Source organism: Labeo rohita, unplaced genomic scaffold (genome assembly GCF_022985175.1).
Source record: "Labeo rohita strain BAU-BD-2019 unplaced genomic scaffold, IGBB_LRoh.1.0 scaffold_614, whole genome shotgun sequence".
Taxonomy (NCBI): Eukaryota; Metazoa; Chordata; class Actinopteri; order Cypriniformes; family Cyprinidae; genus Labeo; species Labeo rohita.
In genome coordinates this window covers 494-6921 of record NW_026129540.1, presented here as the reverse complement: position 1 = coordinate 6921, position 6428 = coordinate 494, and the positions used below count along the sequence as shown (strand labels likewise).

Here is a 6428-nt window from a genome sequence, read left to right as displayed (position 1 = left end):
GAGTCTGAGCTGTGGAATAATTTAATTTAATTTAAAGCACAGCCACCACAAATTCAGACTTTTTTTTTTTTAAAACTTATATTTTTGAGCTTTTTATGCCTTTTATTGTGATAGGACAGTAGAGTGATGACAGGAAAGAGCTGGGAGGAGAGAGGGGAGCGGGATCGGCAAAGGACCTCGAGACGGGAATTGAACTCGGGTCACTGTGAGCGCAGTTGCGCTATATGTCATAACATAAATAACATCATAACAAGAAATAGTTTAGTAGCTATGATACTGGGTTTCAAATCAAATGTTTGCATAGTTATGACAGAAAACACTAGCATCTAACAATACCTTGGAAAAAACAATCTTAAAAAATAAAGTTGATGCATAAACCCAAACAGGAAATAAAACAGTTATTGAATAAGCATGTGTCCTATTCTGTGTCCTAAACTCCTGAAACATTGGTGTCTCATTTTAGACAAGTCACTGCAATTTAAAAAGAAGTCAATTAAATCTGTAAGTGTGGGTGGGTGGGTGAAAAAATTCAGGTGTAATCCCCTTTGTAATCACTGGCATTTTTCAAAAGTAACTGTAATTTAATTACATATTTTTTCTCAGTAACTGTAACTAATTACAATTACATTTATTTTGCAATTAAATTACGTAATTCCGTTACATGTAACTAGTTACTCCCCAACACTGAATATGGACAAACCCACCCAGCAAGCAATAGCCGTCATTTCACCGTCTCTGTTAACTACAGACCCGATATAGTCCGGCTATACCCCTTCTAGTCCAAAAACCTTGAATTCAGATACATGTCATTTTTTGGCAAAATAACTTGTGAGATGTATTATAATCCATCACGTAAACAAAGTGAACAGCGTTTACAATGTGTTTGGTTTAATTTCTTTGGCATGTTTCTATTCGTAGCCTGTTTGTAGCCAAGAGCTCCTAGTCAGACCGGATATTTGTAGTCCACTCATAGTCAAATCTGATTGGTTGTAGTTTTTGGCCAGGCAGCGCATGAGATGGTTGATATACCATCATGTTTGCAGTGTCAATAATATCTACTAAGATGTAAGTATCATTTCATGACATGGTCTATATGTAGCCACGATTTAGCTCTGAGTTGGATGGGCTACGTGTAGTCTGCTTTTAGCCCAACCGGTGAAATCAAGGCAATCAGTGTCTAATTTTAAGGGCTTGGCTATAGCCCAGTATCAGACCAGCGATGAGCATGACCAAAATAGTCTTAAAATTGTTTACATGTCATTTTCCCCACGCAGCTTATTATTAAATGCAAGTAAACTTTTGGAACATTTAAATTAGCATTATTTTATATTTTATTTAATTATTTTATAGCATTATTAATTATGCCCAAATAATGCTAATTTAAATATTTATGTCACGAATCTGGTCCGTGTTCTGCAGTCCGCTCACCACCAGATGTCACTCTCACCCTATCATTACACGTTGACTGTTGTAATACACCTCAGACTACTATTCCCATCAACCATCACACTGATTGCGTCAACACCTGTGACCAATCAGGTGCTCTATAAAAGTCCTGGTCTCTCCCCATGCAAGGCACAGAGTATTGCGTTGTTGTTGTGTTCATTGTTTGCATTCCTAGCTTCCTAGCTTCCTAGTTTCCTTGTGTTTAGTTCCCTCGCCTGGCCTTCACGTCTCGACTGCTCGCCGCCTGCCCATTGGACTATTGCTCGTGTCACGGCTTCTTCTCTCTCGTCTCGCCCCTTTTCCCATTTCCTTTGAGTTCACTGTTGGTTGTTTTATTTGTTAAAATAAGTAAACCAACAAAATGATTCATATTTATCCACAATGTTTTAATGTTAAGTGTGATAACATGCTCTTGATTTGTATTATTTATTTCTTTGAAATATCTTAAGGTCTTTAATATATATATATATATATATATATATATATATATATATATATATATATATATATATATATATATATATATATATATATATATATATATTTATTGTAAATACACAACATAGCATTTCTGAAAAAAGAGAAATAAATAGCCAATAATAATTTAATTCTATATCAAGTCTAATTATCCTTTATACATTTATTAGACATGCTTTTGATTATTAAAATGTAATGAAACGATTAAAATAGAATCCAGAAAATTAATGGAAAACAAAACTGAATTTGAGAAAAATAATAAAACGTATTTCATAGGGCCTTAAAACCATGTACTTCTTGTTAAACTTTTAATAAACTGCTGTTAAATTCTGCAAGATTCATGATTTACAAGTATTGTTATTCCTTAGTGTAAAGCAAAAATAATATAGCTATGAAATAATAATGTTCATTTATTTTACAGTGCAACTGTTTTACAATATATGGCTATTACTGTCATAGGAATAACAATAATAATAAAAAATGTTGTTATTATTATAATATACTAATTTGTTTGTCCTCCTAAAATAAAAGTGTGAATGTATTTTAGAGTGAGACAGTAAACCACAAATAAAAAGAGTGTTGGGTCCCTTTAAAATTCAGGTACAAGTCAATTCACTGACTTCTTTCTGACTTAAGTTTTCTTAGTTAAGAACATGAGTTGTTCTAAATTTTGAACTCTTTTCCCCCAAGTCTTTGTTTGTCCTTTTTTTTTTTTTTTTTTTTTTTTTTTAATATATAATAATAATAATATTGTATTGTGGACTTCATATCGTGATATTATCGTATCGTAAGATTTTGATATTATTACATCCCTAATCAATACATAACATCAATTGTTCAAAGATGAATCTTAGAGTGAGAGGTGCAAACCTGACAGTGGAAAAACAACCCTCTACATTGTGAGTAAATCACTCGCATATGTGACTAAATCTTTACTTTGTGTAACTAAATGATGTCTAACATGAGCCACAGGGAACGAATGTGTTGACCAGCTTGCAAAGAAGGCCCTGGAACATGCACAAGTTGAATTATAAATAACAATAAGTAAATCTGAAATTAAGAGATTGATATATATTGAAGTTGAAAAGAAATGGCAAAAAATATGGGAAAATGGAAGTAAAGGGAGGCATTTATTCAAGATCCAGGAGTGTGTTGGTAAAAGGAGAGTACGTTACGGAAATAGAAGAAAGGAGGTTATCTTATCTAGACTGAGAATAGGACATATAGCATTAAATAATAGTTTGTACAGAATCGGTAAACATGAAACAGGTAAATGTGATAAATGTGGAATACCAGAAACGGTTGAGCATGTGCTTTTAATGTGTGTAGTGTATGAGAGGGAGAGATATCAGATGAACCAAGAACTGGAACTGTTGAGAAATAGTTGTATATCTTTAAAGACACTTTTAGGATGTGGATCAATGCAGATAAAAATATATGAAATATTGTTTAAGTTTTTAAAGAAGACAAGATTAATGGAAAGAATTTGAAAATGTGTATGTTGTGTTTATCTAAGTAATTTTTTTTTTTAAAACTAATAGCTGTAATCCATAACCGTGTGCGTTCCACACTCCAGACCAGTAGGTGGCGGACATGCACCTTTAACGTTGGTTTGCCAATCCGCCAAAAAACTTGAAAGAAGAAGAAGAACTGCATCACATGCATTGATCGGCGCATCTAAGACATTTTAGGGTGTCGTTTGGCCGTGCAAGCGCACAGAAGAGTAAGCGTAGTCTCATTTTAAAGATAACAACCTAATCTAAGAACTGATATAAAGTTTTTGGCCACTTCTTGCACACAGAAGTAGTAATTGGAGCAGAAATGAGACCTATTCCAATATGAGCCGGAACCCAGAGAAAATAAACCAGTAATCTTATCTGCCTTATCCTATATATACTCTGTAATATTTCATATAATATGTCCTGTCTAGCGTCTGATTTTCCACTCTGTAAACTTCTCAGAGCCGCCATTGAATCTGTGCAGATCACAGAAGTATAAGGCTTGATCTCTTCGACCCATTGCAGGGCAAGACATATTGATAATAATTCAGAAGTATATACAGATACATGATCAGAAGTTCTCCTAGCAATTGTGATATTAAATTTAGGTATATACACTGCAGCTGCTGTTCTTCCCGTCCCTGGGTCTTTAGATCCATCTGTGTATATCTGCAAAACTGAACAGTATGCATGATTGACATATTGTTGCACAGCTAAAACTATTGGGATGTTCATGTTGATGATTTTATTTTCTTTATGAATGTTTAAATCAACAAGTGGCATTGGGAACAACCAGGGAGGTATTGCAGGGATCGCCACTGTTGGTGCGATATCAAACTTATCAAGACCCATTCTCTGTGCTTCCTTCCCTACAATCCAACCAAAGCTTGCAAACTCTTTATATTCATACTCCCAGCATTCTCTTAAAATGTTCTTGACTGGGTGACTTTCCGAATGTGTTTTAATACTAGACCAATATGTCATCATCAGCTGAAGTCTACGTAACTCTAGGGGCATTTCTCCCATTTCAACCTGTAGTGATACCACTGCTGATGACCTGAATGCTCCACAACAAATTCGCATAGCCTGTGTTTGTATCTTCTCAATATTTTTGGTCCAAGTTTTATTTGCAGAACTATACACCATATCAACCATAGTCAATATTAGCTCTTATTACTGCTTTATACATTCTTTCCATTGATTGACGCCTTGCCCCCCATTCAGCTCCAGCTAAACGTCTTAATATGTTTATCCCTTTCTTACATTTTTCTATCAGCTTCTGAATATGTACTCTGAAATTTAGTTTTGAGTCCATCCACATTCAGAGAAATCTGACTACATTAACTTGTTCTAACTGTTGCCCATACATTTTTATATTTAGGGACGAATTAATTTTCTTATTTGAGAAACATATTACCTGGGTTTTTACCACACAAAATCTAAAGCCCCACTTCCTTGCCCAATCCTCAACCTCCATAACAGCTTTCTGCATTTTCTTTTCCACATACAAAACATTTCTCCCCCTAAACCATAACGCTCCATCATCTGCATACAATGATCTGCTAACACCAATGTCAACATTAGAAAAAATGTCATTTATCATTAAGTTAAATAAAACAGGACTACTTACACTGCCTTGAGGGGCTCCGTTCTCTACTGGAAGAACCCCAGAGTATGCAGAACCTACTCTAACTTGTATCGTTCTTCCGAACAAGAAGTTTAATATCCAGTTATACATTTTACCTTGTATTCCCATACTATCCCTCCTTCCACAACATATCATATGCCTTTTCAATATCGAAAAACACACCTATTACTACTTCCTTTTTAACCTGAGCCTTCCTGATTTCATTTTCCAAACATAAAACGGAATCCATGGTATTCCTTCCCTTACGAAATCCACTCTGATATGCAGAAAATAGGTTCTTGCTCTCAATAACATACGACAATCTATTCATTACCATACGTTCCATAAGTTGTAAGATGTCAGAGATATTGGTCTATAACTGATAGACTGAGATTGATCTTTTCCTGGTTTAGCAATAGGTATTACAACCCTGTGCTTCCATGCATCAGGCAATCTCCCTGTTTCCCAAATCATATTAAAGAGTCTTAATATCAAATTTAAAGACACATCCGATAGATGCTTAATCATCTCATAGCAAATATCTTCCTTGCCAGGAGAAGTCTGTTTAATCCCCACCAAAGCTCTTTTTATCTCATACAAGGAAAAATCTGAATCAAGCGTGCCTCCATCAGGCGTCTTTTTTATAAATATCTGAGCATTATCCATCACACATTGTTCCCTATACTTCCTCATATCCTCTGATATATTCACATTACTATGTACCTTAACAAATGTCTCCACTAACATTTCAGCTTTATCACTATCAGCAGTGTTGGGCACGTACCTTTAAAAAAGTAATTAGTTATAGTTACTAGTTACTTCTCACAAATAGTAACTGAGTTACATCATTATAAAAGTAACTAATTACCAGGCAAAGTAACTATTGCGTTACTTAAAAAAAAAAATCTAATTTAATATATCTATAAAATAAATATAAAACATTGTACACTAATCTACACTATTTTAATGTTGTTGTGGGCAGTGTTGGGAATGTTACTTTGAAAAGTTATTAGTTATAGTTACTAGTTACTTCTCACAAATAGTAACTGAGTTAGTAACAGAGTTACATCGTTATCAAAGTAACTATTTACCAGGGAAAGTAACTATTGTGTTGCTTTAAAAAAAAATAAAAATTAAATATATTAAATAACTTGGATGACCCCAATATTAAATGTTAAATGAATGAAATTTTAATGAAATTAATTACATTTTTGGTTTATTCACCAGACTAATATTAAATATCTGATATAATATTATAATTATAATTAGCATTCAACTTTAGCCATTAGAACTTTAGTATGAATGCATGTTTGTCATGTTGACTGAACTTAGGACTGGTGGTGATATTGTTTGTAATTTAGTGTTTCTATGAACGTCTT

At 33.8% G+C, this 6428-nt stretch overlaps 1 protein-coding gene across 2 annotated transcripts in view; it reads right to left on the bottom strand.

Moving 5' to 3' along the window:
- The window catches only part of LOC127161328 (uncharacterized), a 15355-nt gene extending 9643 nt beyond the window's left edge, over window positions 1-5712 (bottom strand). Inside the window, exon 1 of one of the 2 annotated variants that reach the window (XM_051104013.1) lies at window positions 5255-5712. The gene's annotated coding sequence lies outside the window, so the exon portion shown is untranslated. Of the gene's footprint in view, window positions 1-4839; window positions 5059-5254 lie in introns of those variants that run through there. The other variant, XM_051104014.1, reaches the window with a different exon arrangement.
- Between the last annotated feature and the right edge of the window lie 716 nt (window positions 5713-6428).